This window comes from Triticum aestivum, chromosome 2A (assembly GCF_018294505.1).
Source record: "Triticum aestivum cultivar Chinese Spring chromosome 2A, IWGSC CS RefSeq v2.1, whole genome shotgun sequence".
NCBI classification, from domain to species: Eukaryota; Viridiplantae; Streptophyta; class Magnoliopsida; order Poales; family Poaceae; genus Triticum; species Triticum aestivum.
Window position 1 is genome coordinate 579,618,401 of NC_057797.1, and position 22,735 is coordinate 579,641,135.

General features: G+C 46.1%; 1 long non-coding RNA gene across 4 annotated transcripts; it reads left to right on the forward strand.

Moving 5' to 3' along the window:
• Nucleotides 1–206: 206 nt before the first annotated feature.
• Nucleotides 207–5,210, forward strand: LOC123189531 (uncharacterized). Of its 4 annotated transcripts, XR_006495880.1 has the most exons (9): nucleotides 213–739; nucleotides 809–923; nucleotides 992–1,124; nucleotides 1,693–2,588; nucleotides 2,659–2,726; nucleotides 4,156–4,200; nucleotides 4,400–4,453; nucleotides 4,558–4,659; nucleotides 4,931–5,210. It is a non-coding gene; the product is annotated as an uncharacterized lncRNA (long non-coding RNA). The 4 variants fall into 4 exon arrangements; XR_006495882.1 differs by having other exon boundaries at nucleotides 207–739; nucleotides 2,659–4,200; XR_006495881.1 differs by having other exon boundaries at nucleotides 212–739; nucleotides 1,693–2,726.
• The last annotated feature ends 17,525 nt before the right edge of the window (nucleotides 5,211–22,735 follow it).

Consider the following 22,735-nt stretch of genomic DNA (forward strand, 5'->3'; position numbering starts at 1 on the left):
AAACACAGGCTACCTCCTCTTTTAGTGTTGAATGTTATCCGGAATAAGAGGTTAAAAAATAAGAGAAACAAAAGGATAAAACAATACTACATAAGCTTAATTCTGATTGGTGCAACCAATCATGGCATGAATTGATGACATGGCAAACATCTGTCCATCAATACATCATCCATCCGTCTGTCGGTCCATCCAACCAACCGCAGCAACCCCCCCCTCTCTCTCTCTCGCGAACCCCACCCAACCCGTCGTGCCCTCCTCTCTCTCTCTCTCTCTCTCTCTCTCTCGAACCAAACCCTAGCGCTCCACCACTCCCTTGTTGCCGCCACCTCCGGCGACCTCAGGCGGGAATCGATGACCAGCGAGATCCGGCGTGCGCGCGGCGAGATCCAGCACGCGCGGCGACGACATGGCATGGATCCCCACGACTCCTCTCTAGATCGATCCCCTCCAACCCACCTCTTCCCCCCTCTCTAGATCGATCCCCTCCAACCCACCTCTTCCCCCTCTCTAGATCGATCCCCTCCAACCCAGCCGCCGCCGCCGCAGACCTCCCCCAACCCCGGCCTCCTCCACTGTCGGCGACCCCTTCTCTTCCTTCCTCCCTCCACCTCCAGCAGCAGATCCATGCAGGACAGATCTGAGCTCCACTGCCTCCGTTGCTCTGTTTCCCCCGACCAAATCTGCCTCTTGCATTCTGGCACCTCGCCGGCGTGGCTCCAGCATTGCTCCGGCAACTCAGGTGAGTCCCTCCATTTGTCCTCGTCACATCCCTCCCTCTCTTCCTCACCTCATCTTGTCTCCCTTGTAGATCCAACACGCCGTCGTTGCTTGAGCATCGGGACGCCATCAACGGGACGTCTTCCTCCTCCCCTGTCCCGAAGGCATGAACGATGCAGCTTCACTGCTACCCTGACGCCATCAAGGTCAGACACCCAATCATCTCCTCCCCTTTTCATTTTCTTATTCCAAATCCCTAAGCAATTGTTGGTAGGACGGAGATGATGGCGGCGGTTCGATGCGCAGCGAGGAGGCTCGGTGACTCCCTGCTCCAGCGAGCGCAGGTAGAGGAGCGACGCCGGCTCGTGCCAAGGAGGCTCATGCACTCCCACCACCTCTCCACCGAGGTATCTTAACCAAAATCAGGACGACATTTCACAAATCATCTCACGAATTTAGCCAGCGATGATCGAATTCTGTGCAATCAAAACAGCAGCATGCATGTGTCTCTATCTTCTTGTATTAGCTACTGTACTAAGTAGTAGAAGAAATAAGAGCAAAATCACTCGCTTATCATCCTCATACTTTTTTATCCTGACCTCAACCTACTGCCGCTTGCAAATCATATTGTCTTGGCTGATCTGAGCATCATGAATTTTTTGCTCATCCCTTTATCAATTTATTAACTGCGACATGTACTTCTGCTTCCTGCACTTGCTAATAATTATTTACTCCCTCCGCCGCACCGTGATGTTTGTGTCAAAAACGCGGATCGAGGTTCTGTTACTCGTTCGCTACACATGCATGCTGCTTTGCTTTCTGCACATATCCAACCTCGCTTAACTGGCAGGCACGACATTATCCATCCTTCTTAATTATTATTCTTTACCAATCACAATCGCACTTACTCTTAATGATTGATGATACTACAAAGTAACAGCATTGATTGATTATTATCTGTGTTCATGAATCCAGGAAGCAAAAGAGACCCAGCAGAAGAAGGAGGCGCTGTATCTCCAGAACAGAGTTCTTTGAGAAATCAGGCCTACTTTTGTTCTATTAATCTACTCCTAACATATTGGTTGTTTCTTCAAGAACAGAGGGAAACATGAAATATTATTAGTTGTATCAGAATAACATGTGAATTGTTATTAGTTGTATCAAAATAGCATGTGAACTATTCTTAGTTGCTTCAGAATAGCATGTGAAGTATTCTTAGTTGTTCCAGAATAGCATGTGAAGTATTCTTAGTTGTTCCAGAATAGCATGTGAAGTACATCTCCCTTTGTAGCTTGGCCTAGGGTCAGCTAAATGCTCAAGACATGGGTAGTTCAGGTTCAGCGAGATGGCTCTTTGAACCATGAGTAGGTAGCACAACGCATGCATTGCCGGCTGATAGTAGTTGTGCTGCGGCTCTACTACTGTACCATGTGTTCCTACTACTAGCTCTAGTCGTGGATGCTGGGTAGCTCCCTGTTTTCTCTGTTTTTATGTAATCCTAGATAGAACCATACAACTGTGGATGACAAACACTGCAATTTAATCTAAAATTGTCATCATTATCCTAGCAAATACTCCTCAAATTACTGTAAATTGTTGCACGATTAGGGGCTAGTGTAGATGCAAAATAAGGTTGCACTTTTAGAGGAGATAAGCCACTGATGTTGGATGCTTGGTAGTTGTCTTGTGTTGTGTGCATGTCGGTACTAGTAGTATGTCCGTGAGCAACAAGCATACGATTTGTGCCTATGCTCTACTGTATTGGCCTCATGGGTCATTGCTGATTGACCATGACTATAGCTTATTCCTTCAGTGTACTATCGCTTTCTCAAGTCAACTCAAGCAACAATTCATGTGGCTCGCTCAATCGGGTGGGTGGCATATTTATTCAGTATATTCTCTGAAATTGCAAGTTCTGAAGTGTATAATTTTTTTGTGCAGTCAGAGAGCTGAACGGGGCGAGGCTGGAGGCGTCGGTGAGGGCGTACGGCGGCACCGGCTAGAGCAAGGTGTCCAACAAATGGGTTAAGTCGAATTAGCATTTTGTACTAGCCATCCCTGTTTCCTGCTTTTATATGTACACAAACTCGAACCTAAGTTAGGCCTTTGCATTGTCATGGTGGTCTCTGTGTGTGATTCCGCATGGTAATACTGATGCATAAAACTTGGTTTGGTATGGAATTGGCAACCTGTTTAAGTTGTTAGTTTACTTGTGGATTTTGACATAGTGATCCCTTAATCCTTGTAGAGCATTTTTGTTTGTTCTGAACCTGACTGTTATGTCAGTTTTCATGTGACAACCTTGCTGTGCTAGTTTATTTTATTGCAAAGCTTGCCGTGCTAGGTGCAGAGCATAAGGTGCCCTGCTTGGATCGTGCTGAATCTAGTTAGGCAGAGGAATCCTTGCTAATTCTGGCAAGTTTTTTGCTTTCACATCCGAGTTAAAGAAAACTGGAATTGATCTTACAAGTGGATCAAAACGTGAGACTGCCTGATTCCATTTTAAGGTTGTCACTAACCTGGTAGTTTTATTTGGTGATGCAGTTTGTAAGTTAAAATGATGCCCAGGGTTCAGGACATGTGTGATTTCTCTTGACATAGGTGTTCCTCCCATGCTATGTCTCTCTATTGAATAGATAGGTTCAGTTTTCCTTTGTTCTATTTCTAGTTTAAGCATAAGCAGGTTCTGGTAAGTGTCTATGCATGTGGCTCATGAGTTGGAATATCTAATCTAATTAGGGACTGCAGACCTGCTGTGTCATGTGCAAATTTGCTTGCATTCAGTTCAGAAATTTATGAATTCTTTGATGTTTTCCATCTCCACCTTCAGTTCAGTTCTGTTCTACTGGGTGTGAAAATCACTCTGTACCTGCATTTTCGCCTGACTTTTTAATACATGATGCATTCGACTACTAGGACTTGAGCACCCATCAACATGTTAGTTCGACGAATGTGGGCGTCCGATAATCTGATCGAAACCCCGGTCGATAATTAGTTAAGCATCTTGTGATTAAAATGTCTGCTCGTCATTAGCAGCATATATGCATCCAGCTTTGTTTCAAGCTAATATGTTCTATGATGTGCTATTAGACTGATCGATACTGCTTTGCACCTGCATTTTCGCCTCGCTGTTCAGTACATGGTGTATCTAATTGAGCACCCATCAACATGTCGATTCGACAAATATGGACGTCCGATAATCTGTTTGAAATCATGGTGTAACCATCATGTAGTACTCTAGCCACTGGGATCATAAAGCATCTCACGGATATAGTGGCTGGTCCTTATTAACTTGTGCTATGCAGCCAGCTTTCTCTCAAGCATATAATTGTGTTCAGCTAATTTTATGCACGATACGCAACTCCATTCATCCATGCCTTTTCCTTATATCCAGTGCCTGCATTGGCATGGCATATTTATTTGCTGATGGTTTTGCAGGATTTCCCCAAGAACATAGACCACCTTGCCGCATTCTGGGACAAAGTAAGAAGATATGCTCTGCTCTGTCGCCACTTCTTTATTCTCTGCTGTAACATAAATAATTTAGCAGAAAGAGTGATTTGCTGACAAACTGTGGATTACTGACCTTATATAACCTATTTAAACGAAGCAACATGTTGTTTCCCTCTCCTTGCTAGTAGTGTGTTCATGGGATTATTAACTTGTCCTGCTCTTCCTTCAGCTCATGGTGGACCAGGCCCAAGTGATATTGTCCTTGGAGGGCGTGGCTATAGAGGTAATGACCATAGACACATACCTTCAGAGTATACGACTTTGTCTTTCTATCTCAGTTTGTGTTTGGGAACATCTAATGTTAATGCACAACAAATACATCCCCAGGAGACCAGCGCTTTATTCATTTTGACATCATTGTCGTCATGGATGTAGCCAGGGTACGCTTCATTGCCGCTGCCATATGCCAGAGCCGGCAATGAACTCCTGGTAAGGCTTTGTTGACCCAACTTGTTACTGTATGCATTTGGTGTCGTGTAGTATCATATGTAAGCTTCTTTTCTCCCCTCTAGGACCTTATTGAGACAGCAGCCTCAAGGCTACCTATCTCATCAAATGAACTATTTATCATGCTTGACGAAGCAAGCGAGAACACATTTCTTTGTACCAACGCAGCTCGTCTCACTATTGTTTCTTACTTTGTTAGCTACGACATATATTTCCCCCAGTTTTTCTAATTCTTCTCTGATTCATGTAACAGGATGACAGTGGAAGCCATGTTGTTGTTTTGTTTGTTCCCAGCCCTGACTATGGTCTTTGAGCGAGTCCGGCATGTTGTTCATCTGACTATGTTCATCCAGCGAGTCCAGTATGTTCATGACAGGAGCAGGTAGTTTGTGATCACATGGAAGGAGCTTGTAAAGTAGTACTGTATTACATGTAGAGCTTGCTACACTTGTAGAGCTTGTAAAGCAGTATGGTCCTCTGTATTGGAACGGATAGAGCTTGTATTATGTGATCTGGTTGCTCTTATTTAAGTATCATGTGTGTTTTTGTCTCTGCCAATCAAAATAATGCTTGAAATATGAAGAATATGAGCCTGATAGATGGGACCCACTTACCAAAACATGACAAATGGGACCCAGTTACTAGAACCTGACAACTGGGACCCATCTGACTAGTGAACCCTTCTTTTGGAAAAAAACCTAAATTCATTTAGACAAAAAGGCCACAACCCAACAATAAAAAAGGTTGCAATGTTGGGCTTGGCCCATGAAGTTGATCAAAAATTGATAGAAAAAAATATATAAAAGGCCGAATTGTTGGGCTAGGCCCATGTAGAAAATCGAATTGGACCGGGCTGAATCTTGGGCCACGTCAGATTACCACGCTGGATGCCTACGTGGCCTGGGGAGGTTGCTAGTGACCAAAACGCCACAGTAGACGTATTTTGGTCATAAACGTCTTCGACCATTCCAGAAAAAGGTCGCTATAGTCAGTTTATGACCGCCACCTTTTGACCTTCTGTTTTTGGTCACAAAAAGGTCGCAAATGAAAAACCATGACCTTTCAATGACCAATAGTGGTGGTCACAAGTTGACATATTTCTTGTAGTGTATAAACAAACATGAATGGTGGTCTCAGCACTAGTTCCTACTTAACTGTTCAAGATACTTGAGGGGGTTAACTAATAAACAGTAAGAAGTATACCTAGTTTATAAAATAATTTTCACTCCTATGGCTTTTCTAATCCATTTTCTAGGGTCACGTCCTACAGTCAACACACTGCTCTGATACCATCTGTAACGACCAAACCTCGAAGGATTTGAGTCTCTGTGCTTACCGTGCTAGTCCCTAGATCAAACTCGCTAGCACACACGGTATAGATGAATACTAGAATAGCAAGTGCATCATTTATTACAACGTATGATCCAGAATGTATAAAATAAAACAATCTGCATAGGACTTGGCTAGCTTTATTCAATCAAACAACGGAAAGTAGCAGAAAATAACGATGAGTCCCATCATAGCCCACTGGCGATGCTGAGTGCAGACTCGCGACCCTAATGGTACCTTACTCTTCGTCTGAATATCCTGCAACATGAGACGTTGCATCCATATAGGTCAATACTTTGAATGTATTGGCAAGAAACCCAGGAGTAATAATAAAGCAGACCTACATGTATATGCATAGTATAACAAAAGGAAGGCTTGAGGGTTTATTTTTGCAGAAAGCTGATTTTATCCTCATAACTACCTAATAGTCAAATTTTTATTTAGTTCTTTTATTACTACAATTAAATACACAAGGTTGAGTTGGCAAAATCAACTCCATCCTACCCTTTATTAAGTTGCCCACAAATATTATTAAGTGTCACATCTGTCAAGATCATCCAATAACTGTAATGGCATAGTGGCTCAAATTTACCCATAACCGGGGCACGGCTAATCATGATTAGTTTTAACACTCTATAGAGTTTAGTACGCTTTACCCACTGGACCCAACCCAAAGATTGAGACGAAGTCTTTCAGAAGCAGTCCCCTAGTCCCAATAGGAGGCCCATCCCAACTATTATATCTACATCTGCTGGCACATCCGGGTAAGGGTCCCACAACTGATCAACTAAGCCAGAGCCCATTTAGCCAGTGGTCGCACATGGAAGCTACTAGTCACTAAGTCTGTCTGATATTTTTGAGCCTGGGCAGCCGTCAACTTACATTCAGAGGGTATAAACCATGATGTTCTTGAAACCACCCTAGCAATACCACTTCCGCCCAGAGGTGAATTAAATCTTGAGTTACTACTCAAATTATTATATATATAATCCTCACATAAGCTCAATGAATACACGAACCACCCCCTTATACAAAGCATAGCAACCTAAAACTACCACGACTTGCAAAGACGGGAAGATAGCTCAACAGCATAGCAAAATTATATAGTATTCCTATACATGCATATATTCATAGTGTGATATAACTAAATGCATAGAAAACTATAGGTAAAGGATGATCAACATGTAACTTGCCTTAGTTCTGGTTCAAAAATTCACACTCCTGACAATAGCTCACGTCGCACTCCGGACAATCTACACGTTTCACACAATTCAACAATCAATCACCGGAGCACGAATAGAACCAAAACAAAACCAACAACAAGAAAACCATTTTTAAAACTCAACAACAGAAGCTTAACAGCACCTAAATTGCACTACAGTCACAATGCAAAAAGAATCACTCAATTCCGATAAACGGTTTGAATGTTACGGCCTCCGGAAGATTTGATTCAAATTCAAACGAATTCAAATTTGAACAGTGCAAACATGCGCAAAGTTGGTACTGTGATAATGTGCCGATTTTTTTGTGAGATCATAGGAAAAAGAATTACCTAATTTGGATATACAGATTAGGAGTTATAGCTAATGGAAGTTTTGGTGAAATCTGAAAATAAAACAAAAGGAAAACGGAAAACTCCTGGTACTGTAGAGAACTCCTGTGTTGTTCCTGTAGCAAAGTGCCACGTGGCAGTGGGTGATTGGTTGAAGACCTCCTGTGCGTGTGCGTGCTCACCAGAAACATAAAAATGGTGGCGGCGGTCGGGCGGCGACGGCAGCGGCTCTCCGGTGGGTCTCCGACGAGGGTGGAGTGGCGGATGGGTTCAGCGACGAGTGGCGGAGGTGGTCGTGGTGTCGGACGGCGGCGATACGTCCTCTGTAGGCGACGGTGGCGAGGTGAACCTCGGTGCTCCGGCGAAATCGGGCGTCGGTGGCGGCGTCGTCCTGGTGCGCTACAGGTTAACCCGAGGTGTCAAACGAGTGCAACTGAGAGGGGGTCCGAGAGGAACAAGCGGAGCGGCCGGGGGTAATCTTACGGTGTCGAAAACAGGCGGTGAACAACGGCGACCTCGAGCTCCTCCGGTGAGATCCAATACCAGAGAGGCAGTACTCTGGCAGCGGGGAAAGAGAGAAAGAGGCGTGCGACAACGGGGAAGATCGGGACAGGGGGTGCGGGGTTTCCCTGGGGTCCTTGGCTCGCGTATGGAGTCCCTGTAGCACACGGAATCAACCAGGGCACGAGAGCGATCCGGGCTCGGCTTCAGCTGCGTGTTGTGCGGTGCCCGGCTTGGGGAAGAGGACGAACAGGCGCGGGGCCTGCTAGTCAGTGGCTGGAGGCGAGCGGTGGATCGGGTGCGGGCTCGCGGGGCGGATCGGGCGAGGCTGTGGTGTACCGCTTCGCTGGGGCTGGGAGGCGCGGGGGACTGGGCCGCAGTGGCGCTGCGCTGGCTGGCGGCTGGGCTGCGGCTAGCTGGGCCGCGCAGTGCGCTATGCGGTGCTGCTTCTTTTTTTAGACAAAAACTACAGCAGCAAAAGTAAATAAAATAACATACACAACATAAAATCTAAATAAAAATACCTAGACACACAGTAAAAATAGCTCTACAGCTATAAACTACAGGAACACTAGTTCCAGCACTAATGCAATTTTCAAAAATAGTTTTGATGCAATAGGTCACTCAAACAGCAGTAAAAACCACAAATAAAATACTTTGAAGATCACAAAAATTACCAGAACATATCAGATGAACTGTAAATAATATTCTGAACGTTATGAACATTTTTAAAATAGGGGAGAAGTCATGTTATCTCCACTCCAAATAAATTGCCTTTTGTTGCATAATGATTTGAATATTCTAAAAAAGCAAATAATGCAATAAAAATATGATATGCACATGAATGATCTATTAACATCCTAATTTAGGAAAATTGGGATGTTACAGTTTGTTTCTCACTTGATGATGTGGGAGCTTCACATGAGGCTTTGTAAGCACCACTTGACTTGTTATGGAGCTCCTCCTTATCCTTGAGTGACATCTCATGAGAAACAATTCTTCCAATGAATTCCGTTGGCTTGAGATCTTTGTAATTGAGCATCATTTGAATCAATGTACATACGGTATCATATTTTCCGTCCAAAGCTCTTAGAATCTTCTTGATGATGAATTTTTCGGTCATCTCTTCACTTCCTAAGCCGGCGATCTCATTTGTGATAAGAGCAAGCCTAGAGTACATTTCAGCGACACCTTCACCATCCTTCATTTTGAACTTGTCAAGCTGACTTTGAAGCACATCCAACTTGGATTCCTTGACGGAGTCGGTACCTTCATGCATATCAATCAAAGTATCCCAAATTTCCTTTGCATTCTCAAGATGGCTGAATTTGTTGAATTCTTCGGGGCACAATCCGTTGAAGAGGATATCACAAGCTTGAGCATTGTATTGCAGCATCTTCAACTCTTCCGCGGTGGCTTCACGGTTTGGTTCTCTCCCATCAAAGAATTCACCTTGCAAGCCAATACACACAATAGCCCATACGGCGGGGTTATGTCCAAGAATATGCATTTTCATCTTATGCTTCCAACTAGCAAAATTAGTACCATCAAAGTAAGAACCTCTACGGTGGTAATTTCCCTTGCTAGATGCCATACTCCCCTAGGTTGTGAAACCAAGGCTATGACTTACAAAAGCTATGAAAATCAAAGCAAATGGAGACCAAAGCTCTGATACCACTTGTAGGATCGAAAGTATGTATAGAGGGGAGTGACTAGACTACTTGACCAAATAAAAACTTATCCTTTTCCCAATTTTAGTTCAAGGCAGATTTTAGCAACTTTAGACAAGTCGAGCAATCTTAACACAATTCAATCAAGCATGCAAAAAGTATATGAGAAGTGGAAAGTAAAGCATGCAACTTGCAAGAATGTAAAGGGAAGGGTTTGGAGGATTCAAATGCAATAGGAGACATAGATGTTTTTGTCGTGGTTCCGATAGGTGGTGCTATCGTACATCCACGTTGATGGAGACTTCAACCCACGAAGGGTAACGGTTGCGTGAGTCCACGGAGGGCTCCACCCACGAAGGGTCCATGAAGAAGCAACCTTGTCTATCCCACCATGGCCGTCGCCCACGAAGGACTTGCCTCAATAGTGGTAGATCTTCACGAAGTAGGCGATCTCCTTGCCCTTACAAACTCCTTGGTTCAACTCCACAATCTTGTCAGAGGCTCCCAAGTGACACCTAGCCAATCTAGGAGACACCACTCTCCAAGGAGTAACAAATGGTTTGCTGATGATGAACTCCTTGCTCTTGTGCTTCAAATGATAGTCTCTCCAACACTCAACTCTCTCTCACAGGATATGGATTTGGTGGAAAGAAGATTTGAGAGGAAAGCAACTTGGGGAAGGGTAGAGATCAAGATTCATATGGTAAGAATGGAATATCTTGTCCTCAACACCACAAGTGTAGGTGGTTCTCTCTTAGAAAAAGTAAGTTGGAAGTGTAGGTTTTTTCTGATGGCTTTCTCCATGAATGAAGAGGTGGTGGAGGGGTATATATAACCTCCACACAAAATCTAACTGTTACACAACTTGCCAATCTCGATGGGACCGAATTGTTAAACTCGGTCGGACCGATTCAGCAAAGCTAGTGACCGTTAGTGTTTTCGGTGGGACCGACATGCAACTCGGTAGGACCGATATGATTAGGGTAAGGGCATAACGTAATCTCGGTGAGACCGATTACACAAACTCGGTGAGACCGATTTTGGTAATAAGCTAACCACAGAGTTGGTCAGGTAAACTCGGTGGGACCGGTCGCTCATTTTGGTGAGACCGAAACGTTACGAAGGGAAAACAGAGAGTTTACATTGCAATCTCGGTGGGACCGATCGCTCATCTTGGTAAGACCGACATGTTACGAAGGGAAACAGAGAGATTACAATCCCATCTCGGTGAGACCGAGATCCCTATCGGTGAGACCGATTTGCCTAGGGTTTGTGGCAGTGGCTATGACATTTGAAACTCGGTGGCGCCGGATAGAAAGAATCGGTGGGGCCAAGTTTGACTTTTGGTTTAGGTCATATGTGGATGTGATAAAGTAGTTGAGGGTTTTGGAGCATATTACTAAGCATTTTGAGCAAGAGCCTCATTAAGAAACACCTCATCCCTCCTTGATAGTATTGGCTTTTCCTATAGACTCAATGTGATCTTGGATCACTAAAATAGAAAATGTGGAGTCTTGAGCTTTGAGATTGAGCCAATCCTTTGTCCTTAGCATTTTGAGGGGTCCACTTTTCTCATCCATGCCATGCCAATCATTGAGCTTTCCTGAGATATTAATCTTGAAATAGCATTAGCTCAATGAGCTATATGTTGTTAGGAATTACCAAAACCACCTAGGGATAGTTGCACTTTCAATATCCCTCTTTGTGGTAATTGATGACAACATATGATAATAAGAGTGAAAACATTGTCGCTTTGAGAAGTATGTGAAAAGCAAGAGCTCCCGCTAAATTTGTGCATAGTTTAAGATTTGCTTTGGACTGCAAATGCACAATGAGTTTGGAACATGGGTTACTCTTCCACGTCACATACATCTTGGTGGAGCGCTCAAAATGATAATAATGAAATACATGCACTCATCACCAAGCAAAGTGAATGATCATATATGGGGATATAAAAGGATAATGTCATCCAACAAGCATTAAGGTAGCATATGATCAAACACATGATCATCCAAGTATCACACACGAGCATAAAGTATCGCAGCCAAGCAAATAAACAAAGTTTAACCACCAAATAATAAGAGAGAATAAAAAGCAACACTCTCTCTTGAAGCCTATGATCTATACATTTTCTCCCCCTTTGGCAACAAGTTACCAAAAAGTTCATAAAAATGCATAGTGCTAGATCGACTCTCAGGCTTGGTCTTCAGGTGGTTGTGTAAATAACACGCCAAGGACGAAGGCATCTGTTGATGTAGATGGAGCTGGTGGAGTGGGTGCTGGAGCTGGTGGCACTGAAGCTGTGGCTAGTGCAGATGAAGTTGCTCTGGTGTCTGTAACAGGCACTGCAGCAGATCTCTGTCCTCTGGGCACTCTAGCAAAAGCATCAGTGGTAGACTTTCCATTCTTATCCTGCACTTCATCCTGAAGTTGCTCAACAACTGACTGGTCTCAGTGACCTTCACATCTAAGTCATAGAACTTCTGCTCCATGATCCTCTCCAAGCTCTCCTAGTTTTGAGTCAGGGTAGCCAATCCCTTATCAATCCTCATAGTGGAGGCAATCAAGTAGCCAAGCTGATCTTGCTTCCTCTTCAGAAGATACTGAGATGCCTTTTCAGCCCTTGCCTTCTCCCTCTTGGCTTGTGCGTGCACAGAAGATGGTTCATTTTCATCCATCACCACAGTGTTGTCCTCAAAGTCTGGGTAGATAGGCATGTGTTCCTTGTCCAGGAGATATGTGTCAGTGCCCATCTTGGAGTTGATTAGCTCCTGGATCTGTGGGGCATACCCACAACTCCTCTTCTGATCTGCAACTGTTCTCTTAATGGTTTCCACAATTAGGCTGATGACCTTAAACTTTTGAGGCACATCAAATATGTGAAGCAAGTTAATTGCATGGCCTCTGATCATCTTGTGATCACCTGACTTTGGCAAGAGAGTGTGCTTGAGGATCCAGTTGATTGTTGGCAAGCCTGACAGAAGGTAATGTACTGATCCAAACTTGTGTGTCTCAAGAGCAGCATCTGGGATCTCTTTGTACATATGTGCCATGGTATTGTGATCCTTCTTCTTCTTGGCATAGACATCCAAGTCATCTTCACTCTCCTCAGGAGCATTGATCAATTTTGCCCATTCTTCAACTGTTGACTGGTACCTTGTACCTTCAGACATCCAGACAATCCTTCCATCTGGGTAGAAATGACCTGTGGAGTAGAACTGCATAATGAGCTCATCATTCCACTTTGTGAGATTTTGAGCCACAAACTCATCGACTCCACATGCCTTGAAGCCATCATTTACACCAGAGAAGTGATCCTCATTTTCATTAATGAATTTCCAGTCTACCCATCTCATGTCACACACGATGGGCTTCTTGTCAAGTAAGATAGTCTCATAGAAGTCCTGTTGTTCCTTTGTATGGAACCTGTAGTCCACAGCAGTCCTTCTCCTGGTGGCATATGGATCAGACTCTCTCCATAGCCTTAAACCTGAGTCCTTTCTGATTTTCATGTTCTCAGCAACTGGGTGAGCATCATTGTGATCTGGAATTTTCATAGCCTTAAACAAAACAATAATTATTCTTTGACTTAAATGAATAACCATATTGCAATAAACATGATCTAATCATGTTCATGCTCAACGCAAGCACCAAATAACATTTATTTTAGCTTCAACACTAATACCGAAGGTAAAAGGAGTGTGCGATGGTGATTTTATCAACCTTGGAATCATTTCCAACACACATCATCACCTTGCCCTTAACTTGTCTCTGTTCATTTTGCAACTCCTGTTTTGAGTTACTAATCTTAGCAACTTTACCGGTATTAAATACCCTGGGGTTACTAGGAACACTAGTAAAGTACACGTCAATAACATGTATATCAAATATACTTTTGTTCACTTTGACATTCCTCTTATCTTCCAAGTATATGGGGTAGTTCTGCTTCTAGTGACCATTCCCTTTGCAGTAGAAGCACTCAGTTTTAGGCTTAGGTCTAGCTTTGGGCTTCTTCACGGGAGTGGCAACTTGCTTTCCATTCTTCTTGAAGTTCCCTTTCTTTCCCATGCCCTTTTACTTGAAACTAGTGGTCTTGTCAACCATCAACACTTGATGCTTTTTCTTGATTTCTACCTTCGCCGATTTTAGCATCGCGAAGAGCTTGGGAATCGTTTTCGTTATCCCTTGCATATTATAGTTCATCACGAAGTTCTAGTAACTTGGTGATAGTGACTAGAGAACTCTATCAATCACTATTTTATCTGGAAGATTAACTCCCACTTGACTCAAGTGATTGTAGTACTCAGACATTCTGAGCACATGCTCACTAGCTGAGCTATTCTCCTCCATCTTGTAGGCAAATTACTTGTCAGAGGTCTCATACCTTTTAACACGGGCATTAGTCCGAAATTCCAATGTTAGAGTTCACAACATTTTTGAAGTCCTGGTTCTAAGCCGTAAAGTATGGCGCACTTAACTATCAAGTAGTCATCATACCGAGCTTGTCAAACATTCATAATGACTGCATCAGCTCCTGCAACAGGTCTGTCACCTAGCGGTGCATCAAGGACATAATTCTTTTGTGCAGCAATGAGGATAATCCTCAAATCACGGACCCATTCTGCATCATTGCTACTATCATCTTTCAACTTAGTTTTCTCTAGGAACATATCAAAAATAAAATAGGGGAGCTATACGTGAGCTATTGATCGACAACATAATTATGCAAATACTATCAGGACTAATTTCATGATAAATTAAGTTCAATTAATCATATTACTTAAGACCTCCCACTTAGATAGACATCCCTCAAGTCATCTAAATGATTACGTGATCCAAATCAACTAAACCATGTCCGATCATCACGTGAGATGGAGTAGTCTTCAATGGTGAACATCTCTATGTTGATCATATCTACTATATGATTCACGTTCGACCTTTCGGTCTCCAGTGTTCCAAGGCCATGTATGTACATGCTAGGCTCGTCAAGTTTAACCCGAGTATTCTACACGTGCAAAACTAGCTTGCACCCGTTGTATGTGAACGTAGAATTTATCATACCCGATCATCACGTGGTGTCTCGGCACGACGAACTGTAGCAACGGTGCATACTCAGGGAGAACACTTATACCTTGAAATTTAGTGAGTGGTCATCTTATAATGCTACCGCTGTACTAAGCAAAATAAGATGCATAAAAAGATAAACATCACATGCAATCAAAATATGTGACATGATATGAACATCATTATCTTGTGCCTTTGATCTCCATCTCCAAAGCACTGTCATGATCTCCATCGTCACCGGCTTGACACCTTGATCTCCATCGTAGCATCGCTGTCGTCTCGCCAACTATTGCTTCTACGACTATCGCTACTGCTTAGTGATAAAGTAAAGCAATTACATGGAGATTGCATTTCATACAATAAAGTGACAACCATAAGGCTCCAGCCAGTTGCCGATAACTTCTACAAAACATGATCATCTCATACAATAATTTATATCTCATCATGTCTTGACCATATCACATCACAACATGCCCTGTAAAAACATGTTAGATGTCCTCTACTTTGTTGTTGCAAGTTTTACATGGTCGCTACAGACTTCTAGCAAGAACCGTTCTTACCTACCACTAATAGGAAAACGGCTATAGATGAAATGGTCACTAATGGCGCACCACGTGTGTGGTGCGCCATTAGAATATAGCAATGGCGCACCACATACAGGTACGCCATTAGTAATATATTACTAATGGCGCACCTGGTGTGCGGTGCGCCATTAGAAGTTTTGAAAAAAAAACAAATTTTTTTACTAATGGCGCACCGTGGGTGTGGTGCGTCATTACTAGTTGACATAGTAATGGCGCACCACACCCACGGTGCGCCATTAGAAGTTTTGAAAAAAAAGTACAAAAAATAAAAAAAATTGTTAGTAATGGTGCACCAGTGGACAGTGCGCCATTACTAGTTTAACTACTAATGGCGCACCACCCCATGGTGCGCCATTACTAGTTTGCCCGGCTTCCACCGAATGCACCCCCCCCATGGACCGCCTTTTCAGTTTTTAAAAAAATGATAAAAATGTCAAAAAAATAAAAGAAAATAAGTTTGCCATGTGATATGTGGTCTAGTTGTTGGGAAAATTTACAAATATAAATTTCGACTTTATTTGCAAAATCTCTCTGGAAATTTGTAAAATGGGCATAACTTTTGCATACGGACTCGGATTAAAAAGTTTTATATATGAAAAATCATCTACTCGAAAAGTTACATCTGAATTTAACTGGGGGAACCCCGTTAAACATTTTCAAAATCCCCAAAAACCTAACAGAAAAAAGATACGGGGCTTTTAAGATCTGGAGAGGCAAAAAAATTCAAAAAAATTCAAACTTACTAATGGCGCACGTGCCCATGGTGCGCCATTAGTATCTTCCCGCCTTCAAAATTTAAAATAAGTCAAAAAAATAAAAATAAAAAGTTACTGATGGCGCACCTGCCCATGGTGCGCCATTAGTATCTTCCCGCCTTCAAAATTCAAAATAAATAAAAAAATAAAAAAAAGTTAGTAATGGCGCACCTGCCCACGGTGCACCATTACTATGTCGTATATATGGCTGGGCGCACCTCCTCCACTCCACCTCTCCTCCACTCCATCTCATCCTCTCCTCTCCTCCACTCCATCTCCTCCTCTCCTCCACTCCATCTTCCCTTCTCTCCTCCACCATACTACCCTCCTCCTCTCCGGCGACCTCCTCCTCCTCTCCGGCGACCTCCTTCTCCTCTCCGGCGACCTCCTTCTCCTCTCCGGCGACCTCCTCCTCCTCTCCGGCGACCTCCTCCTCCTCTCCGACGACCTCCTCCTCTCCGAGAACCTCCTCCTCCCTCCTCTCCTCCCCTCCCCTCCCCTCATGGTTTCTCCTCCCTCCTCTCCGGTGAGCTCCTCCTCCCTCCTCTCCTCCCATTCCCTCATGGTTTCTCCTTCCTCCTCTCCGATGCTTCGGTGAACTCCTCTTCGGCGACCTCCTCCTCCTCTCCGACGATGTAGGCGAGCGCCTCTGCGGTGACCTCCTCCTCCTCCTCTTCGGCGAACTCCTCTCCGGCAAAAGAACACGGCAAAAGAACGTACAAGATCCAAAAACAGGAACAAAATTTGAAATAATATCGTGCCAAAAAACGAGCAAAAAAAACTAGCAAAAAATGGGCAAAAAAATCATGATCCAGATCCAAATTCAAAATTCAAAAATAACAATGGCGCACGGTGGGGGTTAGACGGTGCGCCACTACTATTTTCCCGCCTTCAAAATTCAAAAATACTAATGGCGCACCGTGGCCTATACTAATGGCGCACCAGTGGCCTATACTAATGGCGCATCGTGGCCTATACTAATGGCGCACCAGTGGTGCGCCATTAGTATACCAGATACTAATGGCGCACTAGTGGTGCGCCATTAGTAAAAATTACTAGTGGCGTGCTAGTAATGGTGCACCAGTGATGCGCCATTAGTAGGCAAAACTGGTGCGCCATTAGTAGGCCTTTTCCTAGTAGTGTACGCATCGAAACCACAACGATTTTTCGTTAATTGTGATGTTTTAACCTTCAACAAGGACCGGTCGTAGTCAAACTCGATTCAACTAAAGTTGGAGAAACGGACACTCGCTAGCCACATGTGTGCGAAGCACGTCAGTAGAACCAGTCTCATGAACGCGGTCATCTAATGTCGGTCCGGGCCGCTTCATCCAACAATACCGCCGAATCAAAGAAGACGTTTGTCGGTGTCAAAACTGGTGGATCTCGGGTAGGGGGTCCCGTACTGTGCGTCCAGGCCGGATGGTAATAGGAGGCAGGGGACACTATGTTTTACCAAGGTTCAGGCCCTCTTGATGGAGGTAAAACCCTATGTCCTGCTTGATTAATATTGATGATATGGGTAGTACAAGAGTAGATCTACCATGAGATCAGAGAGGCTAAACCCTAGAAGCTAGCCTATAGTATGATTGTTGTTCGTCCTACGGGCTAAAACTCTCTGGTTTATATAGACACCGGAGAGGGCTAGGATTACATAGAGTCGGTTACAATGGTAGGAGATCTACATATCCGTATCGCCAAGCTTGCCTTCCACACCAAGGAAAGTCCCTTTCGGACAAGGGACGAAGTCTTCAATCTTGTATCTTCATAGTCCAGGAGTCCGGCCGAAGGTATAGTCTGGCTATCCGAGCACCCCCTAATCCAGGACTCCCTCAGTAGCCCCTGAACCAGGCTTCAACGATGATGAGTCCGGCGCGCAGATTGCTTCGGCATTGCAAGGCGGGTTCCTCCTCCAAGTACTTCATGGAAGATTTCGAACACAAAGGTAGTGTCCGGCCCTGCAAAATAAGTTTCCACATATTGCCATAGAGAGAATAATATTTACACAAATCTAATCTGCTGACGTATTCCGTAGTGTGACATCACACCACGGCCAAGTCTTCATTCGAATCGTTTTACTGTCCCACCTCAGCGCGTTTAGCGAGGCGGTTTCCTTGGCCCTCTTGTCAAAGCAAAGATCGTGTCCCCTTATTCCAGGATTCTCATCAATACGGGTGTGGGTAACCCAACCGCTCCATTGACTACGACGCTTGGGAGATAAGCGAGTTTTACCAAGGCTGGTGGGGGCGCATAGTCGCGTCCGCCCATATAAGGGGATAAGTATCCACCTTTTCATCCACGCCTTCTTCCTCCTTTGCCTATCCATTTCCGCGCACTCGAGCTCTAGCGCCCAAGTCCGCACACCCCGCCTCAACCTTCTCCAGCCATGTCCGGAGCAGGAGGCAAGTGGATGGTCTCCTCCGTCACGGAGGGACACATCAAAAGACTGAGGAAGGCCGGATACTTGTCTAACGACATTGCACACCGGCTTCCTAAAGAGGGGCAGCTCATCCCCACCCCTAGGCCCCATGAGAGGGTGGTGTTCCTCCCCCATTTCCTCCGCGGATTGGGCTTCCCTCTCCACCCATTTGTCCGGGGGCTCATGTTCTACTATGGCCTGGATTTCCACGATCTGGCCCCGAACTTTGTCCTCAACATCTCGGTGTTTATCGTCGTGTGCGAGGCTTTCTTCCGCATCCGCCCCCATTTCGGCCTATGGCTCAAGACTTTCAATGTCAAGCCGAAGGTGGTGCACGGCACCCAAGCGGAGTGCGAAGGCGCCATGGTGGGCAAGATGCCCAACGTCCTATGGTTCGAGGGCTCCTTCGTGGAGTCCCTAAAGGGGTGGCAATCGGGGTGGTTTTACATCACCGAGCCGCGCGACCCTGAATGGGTCGCAGCCCCCGAGTTTTGATCCGGACCCCCTACGCGGCTCGCCTCCTGGAAAGAGATGGGCCGGTCATGGGGTAAAAAAGGAGAGTTGACCGGACTCCAAACATGCATCCAAACCCTGGTGGACAGGAAGCTCAAACTTGTCAACGTAGTCCAGGTTATGCTCATCCGCCGGATCCTCCCGTGTCAACAACGGGCTTTCAACCTGTGGGAGTTCGACTCGGCGCAGCACCGAACTCTGACCAGGCTCTGCGACACAACGTACGAAGATGCCTGGAAGGTGCTTTTCAAGGGAGCCGAGGCCCCCGCATCCGCTACCGAGGATCGCGGATTTAGCACGCAGTGTCACGCTCGTGCGGTAAGCTGTTTTTACCTTTTATAGGGTATTAGTTCTTCATAGTTTGACTCCATGCGGGATCTAAGCTCCCTTACCTTTGATAGGATTGGCAGGAGACGTCCGGACAGATCAACTGCTCGGCTCCTTTGCCCGAAGGCCCAGCGGATGCTCGCTTGGCGAAGCTACTGGTTCCGGCACCCTACGTGGTGCCGGAGAAGAAGGCCGAGAAGAAGGCTACGGGGACTCGAAAGAGTGCCCGGCGCTAGGAGGTGTCGGATTCATCATCCGACGATTCCAAGGCGCACTCCTCCCACGAAGACGAGGAGGAGGAAGAAGAGACCTCTCCCCCTCCAGTAGGGGGAGGGAAGAGAAGGAAGGCCGCCCCAACCGGGGAGGCCGAAGGGTCCAAGAGGGGGAAGACCCCTCCTCCGGACTACTCCACCAATGCCGATGACGGCGAAGAGGAGTGGCCGCACAGGGCCAAGCGCCTGGCGAGATCGTAAGTATCTGGATACCGGAGTGACTCATAGTATTCCCCCATTGCACAGCTTTTCCTTACGTCGAACATGATTGTGTAGTCCGCCCAAGGCCGGGCTCGACGAGTCATCGAGCGGCTCCCTGGATTCGTCGGATGTGAATTCGCTTCCGACGGCTTCCTCCCCCCACCCTACGGACAGCGCCGAGGTGGCGTCCCAACAGGTTCCAAGCTAGGAGGAGGTGGTCCTGGAGGCGCCGCAAGGCAACCTCCCGGACTCCAGGCGTAAAGGGGACAAAATCCCCAAGGGCTCCAAGTCCGGCGTTGAGCCGGACACCGCACCGGAACCTTCAATGGCTCCGGACTCCAGTAGCCAGCCTCCTTCCAAGAGGAGCGAGCCTACCGAGCCGGTGACCTCCGTCCAACCGGAGGCACCGGACAATTTGCTGGAGACGCTTAACGACGCCTCCATCAACGAGGAGCACCGCACTATTATGAGTGTGGTGATCCAGAAGGTTCAGTCCACCAAGAGCGGACTGACTGAAGCCTGTGCCAGCCTTCTAACAGGCTTTGAGGTAAGTAAAGAATATGTAAAAATATTACCGCATAGACAGTAGCCCCTGATGCTCTGTTCGGCGTTCGGAAAGAAAAGCCGAATAGAGGATCTAATAACATTCGCAGGAGTCTAACATAATCAAGTCAATATGCGTATGCAGGCTTCGCTGCTGGCCTCCGCCCACTGACTGCGGAGGTGGATACGCTGAAGCAGAACCTCGAGTGGTCCGAGCAAGACCTCGGCCTAGCCAAGCAGCAGCTCGAGGAAAAGGAAGGTAAGAAATACCTTATTGAAATATGTGAAAGGTGCAATTGCAAAAAGTGACAGGATTAACGCGGCTATTGTAGGGGCCACAACTGAGGTGGCGACCCTTAAGCAAGCGCTGTCCGAGGCCGAAAGAGGGCGGCCACGGAGCGCACCGAGCGGGAGAAGCATGAGACGCAGGTTGGCGAGGTGCGGCAAGAGCTCCAGGCTCTCATGAAAAAACATGAGAGTTTGGAGCTTGACTCGAAGACGCGAGAGTCTGAGCTCGCGGCGGCCATTGAAGATGCCAAGTCTGCCAAGGCCGAAGCCCAGAAGGCCCTCCAGGAGGTTGAGGCAATAAAAAAGATAGCGGCGGGTAAGGCATTCTTTATGCAAAGCAAGCACGTAAAAGTGAATTACTTGTCACTTACCCGAATCCGGAGCTCTCCAGGAGCATTCGCAGACTTGCCCCGTAGCGTGTCGGATGCCGCCGCCTTCTACCGAGCCGAGGAGGGAAGCTCGACGGAGAAGGTGTTCTGGTCTCAGTATGCTGAGGCCGAACACCCGGTGCCCTTAAGCGACCAGCTGAAACAGCTGGTCGAGCTCCATAAGGTGGCCGAACAGGCCATGAAGGGCCTCATAGTCCGGCTGTGGCCTGGAGAGGCCATGCCTGGGAGCTACTTCGGGCTGGTGAGGCGGCTGGTGGAGGCCTGTCCAAGGCTCGAAGTCATCAAGCGCTCCGTATGCATCGAGGGTGCCCGTAGGGCGCTTGCCCGTGCGAAGGTGCACTGGGGCAAGCTGGATGCTGAGAAGCTTGTGAAGGACGGGCCACCGCCGGGCAAGGAGCATCGCAAGCCCGAGATGTATTATGAGGGCGTTCTGAAGGGTGCCCGCCTTGTGGCGGATGAATGTTCCATGAATGTAATTTTTCAGTAAACTCGCTCGTTTTGTCCTGTGCGCTGAAAACTTGTTCATGTGCGCTAAGCAATGCTTTTTGAATTTAAAATATTACCTTCTGTGCGGCCGTTTATCAAATTTGAGAGATGGCGAGTCGTCGGCTTCTGCCCCCATGGCACGAGTGCTGGGGTGTTCGGGATAAACATGAGCGCTCTTTTTCCCATTCTTGGGTCCTTCGAGGGAGGCGCTCAACACAACGAACAAGGCAATCGGACTATAATGCTTGAACACTCTCACTTAGCCATAGAATTCTATAATTTTAAATTTCGGCGAAGCCCCTAGTGTTCGGAAGACCGAGTTCGGGGCGCTATCCACGCCTAGGCCGGACAAAGCCGACTCCTCGCTCTAAGCGGCATAAGTCTTTAGGGACTCGAAAACCTCTCGAACAGCGACCAGCTCTCGCCTCATCATGACGGTCAGTTTTAGCTTTCTCTACTGAGGTGCTTAGCCCAGCTCAACTGGGGCACAATCGCAGTAGTTCTCCTAGTGCTACCTTAGCCGATATAACGGAACGTAAGGTACCAAAACATAGGAGCCGGGCAAACCCAACTATTGACCCAAGACATGATTCGGAGCCGATGCATATAATGCTATAAGTTCGGGGTGCCGCACTTGTGAAAGTGTTCGGACTTCTCACACCATGTTGTGGGGTACTTAAGCCCCTGGCGTATTGGCCGTACCAAAGTGTACGGGTGCAACATGTCATTAATGAACATATATTCGTAAAAAAGAGGTAATGCAATAATAGACGGAAGCTATGCATTGTTTATTTAAAAAAGCTGCGATCAAAGCAGAACGATACAAATAGTGCGATAAGCAAAAGATGGGACTATCAAATATGTCCTTTCCAGGGGCGAGCTGCGGAATGTTATGCGAAACAGGTATACTGCTCGTTATAGAGACCACCTTAGAGTTCCATAGTGCGGCGTAGCTTTCTGCTTCCCTGGTTGTATCGTTTGTGCGGCAATTGTACTGCCGGACAAGCCTTCCGAAGAATGGAGTCCTGAAAATAAGAGAAAATTAAGAAATCGGCAGCCCCTAGTGCGGTTTAAGCCGCGTTTCGGGCGTGCCGTGATGGTGCCCCTCCCCTGTGCCCATGGTATTTCTAGAGCGTAGTTATGTACACGCAACACTGGTTTCGCA